Source organism: Trachemys scripta, chromosome 4, assembly GCF_013100865.1.
Source record: "Trachemys scripta elegans isolate TJP31775 chromosome 4, CAS_Tse_1.0, whole genome shotgun sequence".
Classification (NCBI taxonomy): Eukaryota; Metazoa; Chordata; order Testudines; family Emydidae; genus Trachemys; species Trachemys scripta.
In genome coordinates this window covers 135,398,013-135,411,667 of record NC_048301.1, presented here as the reverse complement: position 1 = coordinate 135,411,667, position 13,655 = coordinate 135,398,013, and the positions used below count along the sequence as shown (strand labels likewise).

The 13,655-nt window shown below is 52.5% G+C and overlaps 1 pseudogene; it reads left to right on the top strand.

Annotated features, from left to right (window-relative positions):
• Positions 1–2,555: 2,555 nt before the first annotated feature.
• Positions 2,556–13,417, top strand: LOC117876566 (annotated as a pseudogene).
• The last annotated feature ends 238 nt before the right edge of the window (positions 13,418–13,655 follow it).

Genomic DNA, 13,655 nt, shown 5'->3' with positions numbered 1-13,655 from the left:
GGTCTGATATAGGGTTACCAACCCACATTTGAGACCATTTGAACAAGAGGTTCCTGAACTACAGCCACCTGCCATCTGAAAAAACAGCTTTTCTTCAAGTTCACATCTTTTACCAAATATTTTTGTGCACACATGTCCAGGGCCAGTGCTACCATTTAGGCAAACTAGGCGGTTGCCTAGGGCGCCAAGATTTGGAGGTGCCAAAAAGCAGTGCCCCCAATTTTTTTTACATCATTCCTACGTCCCCTCCCCGAGTGTGTGGTCGCTGCTCCACTTCTCCCACCTCCCAGGCTTGCAGCACCAATCAGCTGTTTGGTGCCGCAAGCCTGGGCGGGGAGGAGAATTAGACTGGGGGGCGGCGTGCTCGGGGAGGAGGCAGAGCAGAGGTGAGCTGCGGTGGGGAGCTGGTGCATGGCTCCCCGGGGGGTAGCTGCCGCAAGGGGGGTGCCTCAGGGTGGGGGGCAGAGCTGCCTCGGGGGGGGGCGCCTCAGGTTGGAGAGGGGGTAGGGAGCTGCCGCAGGGTTTGGGGGGGCACAAAGTGTAAGTTTCGCCTAGGGCATGAAACTTCCTTCCACCGGCTCTGCACCTGCCTTCAAAAATGCTAATGCCTTAATGGGATGGGAAGGAGAGAGTGAGGTGGAAATTCTGGTGGGAAGACAGGGGATGGGGGCTGTAAGTTGCAGGAGATGGTGGAGGAGGGGAAATGTAATTACACATGTATTATACATGTAATAAATAGCCACCAAGTTTTTGGGTCATAGGCCAACTACATGCTCCAAACATTACAAAGCACGAGCATTATCCCCATTCCACTGTTACCAAGTGTGCGTGGTGAAGGGGGGGAAGCAATGCCCCGATACACCCATAACACACCTACTCACACTCTATCGTTGCACTGTATTGAACAGGGACTCCCTACCCTTACCCTGAACACAAACACCAAGGGCTGGTCTACACTACAGAGGTAGATTGAGCCACTGAAAAATCCCCACTCCGAAAGGATGTAGTTACACCGCCCTAAGACCCCATGCAGACAAAACTAGGAGAGCGTAAGAACTGTCGCTGCAGCGTTTTCAGTGTAGACACGGCTTGATCCTGCTCCACATCACATCTGCTCAATTTCACAATCCCTTCAACCTCATCCCCCTGAGGTACATGATGCCATCTAACACTACACTGTCATTTACCTTTCATTCGTGCCCACCTCACTGATGACAATCCCCCTGGCAAGAAGACCCCATGCCCCATTAGTGACACAACGTGCACAACTCAGTGTTATAATGAGGTGAAATGGATCTCTCAGGATACCCGGGCACCTTTCCTTTGATCACACACCTGGTGGCAGAAAGAGACTCTCTGTGCCAAGTGGAACAGCCCCCTGAAACCACCTTGTCTCAGTTACAGCTCTGCTGAGTTGCTCCAACTAACCCCTCCCCCATTCAATAGAGCGACACCTAACACGCTGAGGACAGCTGGAGCCCAGGGGCTCTTGGCAGCTCCAGGGGCAGAGTTAAGGACCATTGGCAGGCACCTTAACTCCTCATTGCTTGGTTTTCAGATGGGAGAGTTTTGCTGGGCTCGACATTGTAGAAGGGTGCGCAGAAACTCTGAGCAATCTTAACTCCACGGTTTGCCAGTGACTTAGCACTGACTGCCTGGCATACAAGGGAGCAGGAGATGTGTTCACAACTCTGCTACAGCTTGGAACAAAGTCACAGCATGCGTGGGAGATGACTGTGTTTGTGAGAACCCGAGACTCAGCATCCCAGGAAGTCACACGGGAACACAGAGACAAAAGGAAGGAGACCCAAGACAGATCCCACAGAGCTGGGGGTATTGAGGCAGTTGTTGCTGCCAACACAACCTCTGCCTTCAGCTCAGCTTTGCCAAGCCAACCTGAGGATTCTCTGATGCTGGATTCCAGCTGAATAATAAATGTGACACCATGTTGCTGCAGATACAGATTGCATTGATCCCGACAGGTAACAAATTGTGACAGCCCCATGCCAAGGAGTTTCCATCTTGTCATAGGTAGAAACCTGCCCAGCCCAGACCCCATGGCTGCGCCCCAATGCTGATAGGGACGAGGTGAGATCCCGGCCACGGGCATGGGTATAACGAGGAAAGAGTGTCCCAGGGCACACAACCCTTGGGGGACAGGACTGGGAGAGACACAGTGTTGAGGCAAAGACGAAGCCAAGGAGAGGGGCCCAGACTGAGGGCTCCCAACACAACCCTCAATCAAAGCAATAGACAGAGCAAGCTAGGAAGGAGTTGCAGTGGGAGAGCCCAGGGCTGGGACAGCAGGAGCTGTGGGTCGGAATCAGGATAGAGGGGCACCAGCAGAACTGGTTTGCCTATGTCCCACTCCTGGCTGTGCTCATGTTTCCTCAGAATTCTACTCCGCTGGCCCCAGGAAATCATCTCATCTCTCCCTGCCCATGGAAGGAGTGCCTTGTAACTGCAGGGACGTGGCTGTCCCCAGCTCCGGGCCAGGCACAGACTCTGTTAATGGTTCATTCACTCAGGGATAAGAGGCTGGAGCAGCCCCTGGCAGAGAGACTGTCCAGGTAAGTGGGAGATACTGGGGCCACCTGAGTCCTGCACAGACCAGCCCTGGCATGCTAGGGCCACAGAGACATGGATAGGACAAACTGGGAGGAGTGGTAGATACGCTGGAGGGTAGGGATAGGATACAGAGGGACCTAGACAAATTATAGGATTGGGCTAAAAGAAAAGAAATCTGATGAGGTTCAACAAGGACAAGGGCAGAGTCCTGCACTTAGGACAAAAGAATCCCATGCACTGCTGCAGATTAGGGACCGAGTGGCTAGGCAGCATTTCTGCAGAAAAGGACCCAGGGGTTACAGTGGATGAGAAGCTGGATTTGAGTCAACAGTGTGCCCTTGTTGCCAGGAAGGCTAACAGCATTTTGAGCTGTATAAGTAGGAGCGTTGCCAGCAGATCAAGGGACGTGATCATTCCCCTCTATTCAGCATTGGTGAGTACTGTGTCCAGTTTTGGGACCCACCCTACAAGAAGGATGTGGAAAAATAGAAAAGAGTCCAGCGGAGGGCAACAAAAATGATTAGGGGGCTAGAGCACATGATTTAGGAGGAGAGGCTAAAGGTACTGGGATTATTTAATCTGCAGAAGAGAAGAAATGAGGGGGGATTTGATAGCTGCTTTCAAGTACCTGAATGGGGGTTCCAAAGAGGATTGATCTAGGCTGTTCTCAGTGGTACCAGATGACAGAACAAGGAGTAATGGTCTCAAGTTACAGTGGGGAAGGTTTAGGTTGGATATTAGGAAAAACGTTTTCACTAGGAGGGTGGTGAAGCACTGGAATGGGTTACCTAGGGAAGTGGTAGAATCTCCTTCCTTAGAGGTTTTTAAGGTCAGGCTTGACAAAGCCCTGGCTGGGATGATTTAGTTGGTGTTGGTCCTGCTTTGAGCAAGGGGGTTGGACTAGATGACCTGCTGAGGTCTCTTCCAACCCCTATATTCTATGATTCTATGATTCTATTGTAGGATCTATGGTGAAGAATGGGGAAGCACCCAGACTGGTATGTTATTGCAAGGTCTTGACTTTCACAAACACAGCTTAGCAAATTGTGGGAAAAAATGTTGTGAAGCTTTGTTGTGTCTTACAAGAGATATTGGACTCAGCTGAGGTACCACTCAGCTGACTCCTGCCACTCCTTGAGCTCTGGGAACACTTTTGCAAATTCTCATCAAAAGTGATTTTTAGATTGAAAAGCTGAAACATTAACTGCAAGGAAGTGCTGATACTTAGGAGGAGAGGAAAATCCATAGGAAATGCTGCACTGAGAATATAACCGTTGGGGTGGTTATTGTAGGGTCTCTGGTGGGTACAGGTGTTGTAACCAGAGTGGTTTGTTATTGTAGGTCTACCCACAGCATTTGTTATTTTGGCAGGGCTGGAAGGTTTCAGACACCCCTCATGTCACCAGGGAGGTGGGGCTAGTGGGGAAGATCACAAGAAACTGATGGGTCTCTCGCCCACAGGGTATCCCCAGTGCCATCCCTGCTGGAATCTGCCGAGGGCCCATCCACACCACAGATGCTGATCCTGAGCTGCTCCGCCAAGCTGCAGCTGCTGGAGGAGACACTACAGAGGCGCTTCCCCGATACATTGCTGGTGACAAGGACCCATCTTTTTTGCCATGTGCCACTTCCTGGGACGGGGATGGGAGCAGGGCACAAAGTTCTCTCTCCCCAGAGTGATGAGGTGGAGATTGGGCTGGCTGAGGGCAAGCCTTAACCCCTGGGTCAAGGGCTAGCTGGGGGGGCAGGCCCCTCCCACAGGTGCTGGCTGCTCTCCCAGCCGCCCCTCCCCATTCACATCTCCTGTCTCCCAAACTCCAAACCCAGCAAATTCCTACTGCTCACCCAGTGTAGCTGGCGGGACCTCCCCAGCCTGTCACAGGGCAAATTGGCTCCATATCAAACAGTTACAGCACAGGCAGGCTCTGTGCCAGCCAGTCACTGCATGGACAGGCTCCGTGCCAGCCAATCAAAGACCTGGGTAGCTCTGGCTCCCTCCATGATTCCATGCCATCACATGGCTCAAGTGTGTGGGGGGGTCACCAGCCCCTTTGTCCCCCCTCCTCGCTCAGGGTCTCCCCTGCAATACCAGGCCAGGACCCACAAATGAGTCAGACCCCTAAATCAGGAGAGTAAACCTGGGGTGGTGGTTAGAGATAGGCCCCACCCCGGCCCTCGTCCCTCAGACTCCCTTCCCCATATCTCTCCCCTCCACATCCCTGCCCCCTCCTTGCCCCTCACCCCAACCCCTAGCATCCCCCACATCCCCCACTCGCTCCCCAATCGCCTCTCCTTGCTGCTCCTCACATTCCCCCACCCCCCATCTCTGGTACCCAGAGTCTGGGGCACCCATCTTCCCTGGCCTCAGCTCCCTGAAATCATTGACTTGACTAAGGGCAGCCTGTGGTGTCAGCTAGGTTACCATACGTCCTCTTTTTCCCGGACATGTCCGGCTTTTTGGCACTCAAACCCCCGTCCGGGGGGAATTGCCAAAAAGCCGAACATGTCCGGGAAAATGGCGGCTCTGCTCCTCCCCTGACTCTTCGGCTCTGTTTAAGAGCCGAGCTGCCCGAGCGCTACCGGCTTCAGGCAGCCCCCTTACCTCCGGACCCCAGCCGCCGGCTGGGCACTTCCCCTCCCGGGCTCCGGCGGCGCAGGGTCCGGAGGCATGGGGGCTGCCCGAAGCCGGTAGCGCTGGGGCAGCTCGGCTCTTAAACAGAGCCGAAGAGTCAGGGGAGGAGCAGAGCCTCCGGCCGCGGCCATTATGATCATCTAGTCTGACCTCCTGCATGATGCAGGCCACAAAGCCATCCCAACCCTTTCCCTTGACTCTGCTGTTGAAGTCCCCAAATCCTGTGGTTTAGAGACTTCAAGTAGCAGAGAATCCTCCAGCTAGTGACCTCTGCCCCATGCTGCGGAGGAAGGCGAAAAACCTCCAGGGCCTCTGCCAATCTACCCTGGAGGAAAATTCCTTCCCGACCCCAAATATGGCGATCAGTAGAACCCCGAGCATGTAGACAAGATTCTCCAGCCAGACCCTCATTGGCCATTGATACTATTTACCAGCGATGGCACGCTGTTCATTTGACTAAAATCATGTTATCCCATTAAACCATTCCCTCCATAAACTTATCTAGCTTAATCTTAAAACCAGACAGGTCCTTCGTCCCCACCGTTTCCCTCGGAAGGCTGTTCCAATATTTCACCCCTCTGACGGTCAGAAACCTTCGTCTAATTTCAAGCCTAAACTTCCCCATGGCCAGTTTATATCCATTCGTTCTCGTGTCCACATTAGTACTGAGCTGAAATAATTCCTCTCCTTCCCTGGTATTTATTCTTCTGATATATTTAAAGAGAGCAATCATATCCCCCCTCAGCCTTCGTTTGGTTAGGCTAAACAACCCGAGCTCCTCGAGTCTCCTTTCATCCGACAGGTTTTCCATTCCTCTGATCATCCTAGTGGCCCTTCTCTGTACCCGTTCCAGTTTGAGTTCATCCTTTTTAAACATGGGAGACCAGAACTGCACACAGTACTCCAAATGAGGTCTCACCAGTGCCTTGTACAACGGAAGCAGCACCTCCTTATCCCTACTAGATATACCTCGCCTAATGCATCCCAAGACCGCATTGGCTTTTTTCACTGCCACGTCACATTGTCGACTCATAGTCATCCTGCGGTCTACCAGGACTCCGAGGTCTTTCTCCTCCTCTGTTACTTCTAACTGATGCGTCCCCAGCTTGTAACTAAAATTGTTGTTAGTCATCCCTAAATGCATCACCTTACACTTTTCACTATTAAATTTCATCCTATTTCTGTTACTCCAATTTACAAGGTCATTCAAGTCTCCCTCCAGAATATCCCGATCCTCCTCCAAATTGGCAATACCTCCCAACTTTGTGTCACCCGCAAACTTTATCAGCCCACTCCTACAATTGGTTCCGAGGTCAGTAATAAATAGATTAAATGAAATCAGTCCCAAAACTGAACCATGAGGAACTCCACTAGTGACCTCCCTCCAACCTGACAGTTCACCTTTCAATACGACCCGCTGCAGTCTCCCCATTAACCAGTTCCTTATCCACCTCTGGATTTTCATATCGATCCCCATCTTTTCCAATTTAACCAATAATTGCTCGTGCGGTACAGTATCAAACGCTTTACTGAAATCAAGGTATATTAGATCCACCGCATTTCCCTTATCTAATAAGTCTGTTACTTTCTCAAAGAAGGAGATCAGATTGGTTTGGCACGATCTGCCTTTGGTAAAACCATGTTGTAATTTGTCGCAATTGCCATTGACCTCAAGGTCCTTAACTACTTTCTCCTTCAGAATTTTCTCCAGGACCTTGCACACTACAGATGTTAAACTGACAGGCCTGTAGTTACCCGGGTCACTTTTTTTCCCTTTCTTGAAAATAGGAACCACATTAGCTATTCTCCAGTCCAACGGTACCACCCCCGAGTTTAAAGATTCATTAAAAATTATCGCTAAGGGGCCTGCTATTTCTCGTGCCAGTTCCTTCAATATTCTTGGATGAAGATCATCCGGTCCGCCCGACTTAGTCCTGTTAAGGTGTTCAAGTTTGGTTTCTACCTCGGATATGGTAATTCCCCCTCCTGTATCCCCTTCTGTCACGCTACCAATATTCCTAATCCCTTCATTGGCCTCATTGAACACCGATGCAAAATATTCATTTAGATATTGTGCCATGCCTAGATTATCCTTAATCTCCACTCCAGCTATAGTCTTCAGCGGTCCCACTTCTTCTTTCTTTGCTTTCTTCCTATTTATATGGCTATAAAACCTCTTACTATTGGTTTTAATTCCCCTCGCAAGGTCCAACTCTACATGGCTTTTGGCCTTTCTCACTCCATCTCTACATGCTCTGACCTCAATAAGGTAAGTTTCCTTACTGATCCCTCCCCTCTTCCACTCTTTGTACGCTTTCTGTTTTTTCCTAATCGCCCCTTTGAGATGGTCGCTCATCCAGCTCGGTCTAAATCTCTTGCTTACTAACCGTTTTCCCTTTTTCGGGATACAGGCCTCCGACAGCTCCTGCAGCTTTAACTTAAAATAATCCCAGGCATCTTCTGCCTTTAGATCCATTAATATGTTTGCCCAATCCACTTCCCTTACCAGTCCTCTTAATTTATTAAAATTAGCCTTTTTAAAATTGTAAACCCTAGTCTTCGATTTAATTCTGTTAATCCTTCCATTTAGTTTAAACCGAATTAGCTCATGATCACTTGAGCCAAGGTTGTCCCCCACAACCATTTCCTCAACGAGGTCCTCACTACTCACCAAAACCAAATCCAAAATGGCCTCCCCCCTCGTCGGTTCAGCTACTACTTGATGAAGGAATTGATCAGCAAGCACATCTAGGAACATCTGAGCTCTATTATTGCTACTAGCATTTGTTCCCCAATCTATATCTGGGAAGTTAAAGTCCCCCATAATTACACAGTTCTTATTAGTATTTACTTCCCTAAACACATTAAATAGTTCTTTATCCATATCCTGGGTAGATCCCGGCGGTCTATAGCACACCCCAAGCACTATCCCAGGGGAGGCTCTAGTAGTTCTTTTACCCAGTGTGAGTATTGCCCAGACGGACTCTGTCTTATCCATTCCATCAGTTATTATTTCTTTACAGCTTACCTCATTATTGACATACAATGCCACCCCCCCACCTTTACCTTTGTTCCGGTCGTTCCTAAACAGCACATACCCTTCCATACCTGTACTCCAGTCATGACTACCGTTCCACCACGTTTCAGTTATTCCTACGATATCCGGTTTCATTTCTCGGACCAGGAGCTCCAATTCCTCCATTTTGTTACCTAGGCTTCTCGCATTGGTGTATAAACATCCTAATGTATGCCGTTTAGCCTGTCTCCCATTAGTTATGCAATTTGTTATGGACCCCTTACTGTTCATCCCCCCTCTCCTTCTTATGTCCAATCCAATCCCCCCGGCTATATCTCTTCTTATCTCATCACTCACCTTTTCAATGTTGGAATCTGGCGTGGAGATTAACTGTACATCTCCCAACCGTCTCCCCCAACTTCCTAGTTTAAAGCTCTTTTGATGAGATGAGCCAGCCTCCCTCCCAGAAGTCTATTTCCTTCCCTACTCAGGTGAAGTCCATCCCGTGAGAACAGCTGTCTGTCCCCGAAAGCCTCCCAGTGGCCATACATCCCAAAGCCCTCCTTATAGCACCACTCCCTTAGCCAACTATTTATCCTCACAATCCTGTCAGCCCTTTGCTGCCCTTCTCTAGGAACAGGCAGAATCCCACTAAAGATGATCTGAGCCTCGATTTCCTTGAGCGTCTTCCCCAGCCTGGCATAATCTCCCTTGATTCTCTCTAACGAGAACCTAGCCGTGTCATTCATTCCTACATGAAGGATTATCAAGGGGTTCTTACCTGCTCCTTTTAGTATCCTTTTCAACCGCAGGTCCACATCCCGGATCTTTGCGCCCGGTAGACAGCACACCCTTCTGTTCTCTGGGTCCGCCCTGGTCACAGGCCTGTCTAACCTCCTCAGTAAGGAGTCCCCAATCACGTAAACCTGCCGTCGCCTGGCGACAGTGCGATCTACTAATCTATCCTCTCTTCCCTCTAGTCGAAACCCGTGTCCGTTCCTATTTTCCCTCATACTCCCCCTTGTGCCATCCTGTATCCTTCCGGGCCCAGATTTGGTGCTGTCTCCTTCAACTCCTCCCCTCTCTCTATTGGACTAGCCGCTCTTCTCTTCTTCCTCACCCTCCCACCTTCAGTTACCACCTGCTGCCCCCCTCCTTGTTATCCAAACACCCAAACCTGTTCCTGAGTTCTATTTCCCCTTCACTAGCCCTCCTTTTCCTTGGCCTGCTTCTCACGGTCACATGCTTCCACTGCCCTTGTTCTCCCCCTAAAATTCCCCCCTCACAGTCCTCAGCCTCTGCTTCCACCTGCACCCCTGAGCATTCCCCTTCTGCCCCTCCTTGCCTTTCCTCCATTAGCTGCTCGAACCCCCTTCTAAACTCCACCAGGGTATCTACCTGCATCTCCAACCCCTTAATCTTTTCTTCCAGTAACTGTATTAGGCGGCACTTCATGCAAACATACCTCTGTTCAGGCTCACCCGCTAGAACCATATACATACCGCAGCTTCCACATGCAATCATCTGTATTCTGTCCACTGCTCCTTGGCTCATGGCTGCTGCAGTCTCTGCACACAGCACCTGGGGACACAGAGCACACAACACACCGCGCCCTCCTGCCTCCCCTTCCGCCTCCCCCTGTAAATTCCCACTCAAACTCCCCTGTTAGCATCCCTGTTTGCCGGCTCCTGTGCCGCTGCCTGGCTGGGCGGCCGCTTTTATAGGCCCCCTACTCAGCCAAGCTCCGCCCCCTAATCAGGGCTCGGCGTCCCTCCCAGCACCCTGTGGAGGGTCCTCTTTTTTTATTTGCTGGATATGGTAACCCTAGTGTCAGCCCCATTGACAGAGATGGGAGAGGGAGGCCATGTTGGAGAAGGGCAAAAACTTCATCTAATGTGCAGACGATCACGAGATGCTGAAACCCCCCAATAAATACTGGGTGGCTCCAAACAGAGTTGTGGGAGTGGGAATTGCTGCCCCTCCCCCAGCTCTGACCCCCACCACCTGCATGTCTCTGGCAGGTCTATGGCACTGTGAAGACCATAAACCGGGGGAACCCAGCTGTGCAGGAGGTTCTGGTGGATTCATGGCCCGAATTCAAAGTCTTCCTCACCCGGCCGGGCAGAGAGGTGACGCCCCGCAGCCACCACACTGCACCTGGGAAACTGGATGGCTCCGAAGGATGTAGAATGGGACCCGAGGCCTTTCCTTACTAGGGGACCCCAGGACGGGGGCCAGATTGGCCCAGGGAGGAGACAGGGACTGGGATTCGGGGCCCTTCCTCTTCAGGGGACCACAGGGTGGAGCCAAGCTGGCTTGGGGGCTGGGAATGGGACACACAGCCCTTCCCTTCTAGGGGGGCCCAGGGCAGGGATCAGGCTGGCTCGGGGGAGAGAGGGCAGGCAGATCAGTCATTCCATTGGGAATTCTCCAGTCTTGGCTGTATGTCTCCCCCTACAGGTGGCATCGGATGACTCTGATTTCTATACCAACACATACATGGTGTATTATCGGGACCTAGGTGCCTACCGGACCCTGCTGGCCAGTGCGGGTGCTGTCAACTGGGGACAGACCTTCCGCATCCTTGGTAACATTTGCCCCAAAGCATCTGGGAATGTTGCACAGCAACTGAACATATATGTCCTGTCTGGGCCAAATTCCAGGATCCCGCCCTACAATGCCAGCCCCAAAGCTCTCTGCTCCCCTCAGGCTGCAAGACTGCTCCCATGAGCCCTATGCAGGGCAAGAATATATGGGGTAGCCCCTTGCCAGTGCTGGGCTGGGGTCAGCTCACCTGACCACACCCTCTTCCCTGAGGGCTGGGGCTGGGGGTTTGGAAACTCAGACTCCTGCCCCTTTCGCCAGGCTAGGCACCCCACACGTATGGGCCCTTTTGTCACCACCATTCAGTCCCTTTCCCCACTGCTCATAGCCCATCACTGCCCCTGCAGGGCTCCAGGATGGAGTGTATGAAGTCTCCAAGGACATCGCTGAGGCTAAGAGGATCAAGCTGGAGGTTTTCCGCTACTTCACCTGTTTTCACCCAGATCCCAGCTCCATGCCTGAGATCCGGTCAGTGTCTGCCTGTCTGTCACTGGGCCCCACAGTAGGTGTGGTAAGGAAGGAGGCAGCCTAAGAGGTGGGGGCATTGGCCAACCTGGCACTGGGATTAGGGTGACCAGACAGCAAGCATGAAAAATTGGGATGGGGGTGGGGGGTAATAGGCACCTATATAAGACAAAGCCCCAAATATCAGAACTGTCCCTATAAAATCAGGACATCTGGTCACCCTAACCGGGATGCCAAAGATCTGGCCGACTATTCCTTATGCAGGGCCAAGGGCATTGGGATCCTGTTGCCACCAGCAGAATCTCAGTGGGATTGTCACTGAGCCCGACCTCCTTCAGGGACCCTGCAGGGACTGCGAATCGTAGCCATCGGGTGGGGCCAGCCACGGGGAGGGAGGTCCCGCTTCAGCTCCTGCACAGGGCCCCCACCCTCTGCCAGGAAACCCTGATGCAAAAGGATTCTGTGTCACCAATGGGGCCTCATCCATGGCCCCTGGGGACCAGGCACTCCTTCAATCAGCCATCAGACCTGGCAAGGCTTGGGCAGTGAGACACCGTGCTCCCCCAATCCCTGCACCACATCTCACCTGGTCCAGGATGGAGAGGAACCTTCCCTGCCCACCACCTGTTCAGGCCTGGGCTTTTCACCCAGAGAGGGGCAGATACCCCGGGGGCACTTTAGGGATGGGGAATGAGACACTCTGTTCTAATGAGAAGAGATATTAGACAGATATTAGACAGCTTCGCCACCGTATTGGTAAGAGGGAAAAGACCCTGTATCCCATTCCCCACCCCCTGAGCCAGCGGATCCCCCTGTTCTGGGCCAGATCAGAGCTAGCGCCCCATAGGGGGAAAGGCCCTGTTTCCCATTTCCCATCCCCCAAGCAAGGCAGCTTCCTCACCTCTCCCCTTGACTCCATCATCCCCCTCTCCTGAGTCCCACAAGTTTGGCTAGGTCTGGAGCCCATCTTACAATGACCTTCATGGGAATCCCCCCCTGCCCTGGGGGGGAAGCCCAGTCTGATTGACTGCCTCTCCCACACCCCTGCTGGGGGAAGAGCATCCAATCAGAGCTGCTGCAGTAAGTCCTTTCTCCTCCCTCTCCCTGAGGTAACATGACACCTTCACATGGGATGGATAGGGGAAGAGGGAGCAGAATTTGTTCAGTATCTCAGGGTGGTTCCACTCCCTCCTTCCCTGCCCCTCTTGTGAGCAATGGGACAGCATGGTGTCCCTGTTCACCCCTTCCCTGGGACACACAGCCTGGGAAGGGCAGAGGGGAGCCTGCTGCAGCCCCCACAGGGCTGGGAGGGGTGGGAGAACACCCGGAGGTGCAGAGGGGAAGCTGGGAGGGGGTTGGTGCGGGGCTGGAGACAGAGTTGATGCGTGCCTGTGTGGTGGCAAAACTGATGGGGCAGACTGATTTGCTGGGCAGCAGATGGACAGATATGGGGATAGGAGCTTCTGCAGTGATGCCCATCTCACCCTAATAAATCTGGGAGTGTTGGCAATACTGATCATGTCACATCCAGGGGTTGGGGACCAGGGAAGTTCAGCTGTCAAGGGAGACCAGCAATCACAGTGTCATAGTTTTAAAAAACCTCATGATCTTAAGGCCATCTCATAAGTCTGAAGTGTCACTCTCATCACTGACCTTTGGGGCTTGGCCCTGCTGCTCTCAGCTCCCTCCAGGCTGGACCCGGACATGAGGGTCTCGTCCCTGGATGTCTCCCACGCCGACCTGCTGAATGAGACATGGGTCTTTGGGGGGAACAAGAAAAGCAAGAAGTACCTGGCCAGCTTGATCCGCCACTTCCCCAGTGTCTGCCTGCTGGATGCTGCTGGTCACCCGGTCAGCTGGATTGCTTCAGACCTGTTTGGTGCCATGGGGCCTGGCTACACTCTGCCCCAGCACCGGGGATGCTGACTAATTTGATAGCCAAGCGGTTGCATGCACTAGGCTATCCCAGCTACGGCTATGTGGCCGTGGAGAACTACCCCATGCAGAGGTTGCAGGAGAGGCAGGGCTTCCAGCGCCAGCCCAGCCTGTGCTACTTCATTCTTCAAAACACAGCACTGGCAAAAGCCCCCACATTAACCCCCAGCCCAGCACTAGGCACAGCCCCTGTGTGAGTCCACAACCAGGGTAGGGGAGTCTGGGGATCATTGTTGGCCAAGTGGAATCAGTAACATCTCCCAGCTCTAGCCTCAAATGGGGCTTGCTCCCCCCCCCCACCCCCACGGGCCTTGCCCTCCCCCACAGCCCTATACCCACCTTTAGAGGGTCTGTCCTACTCTCCCAAGCCCATAACTTGCCCCCCTTGATGGATCCTACCACCGCAGACCCATACACTCAGCACCCTTGTCTCAC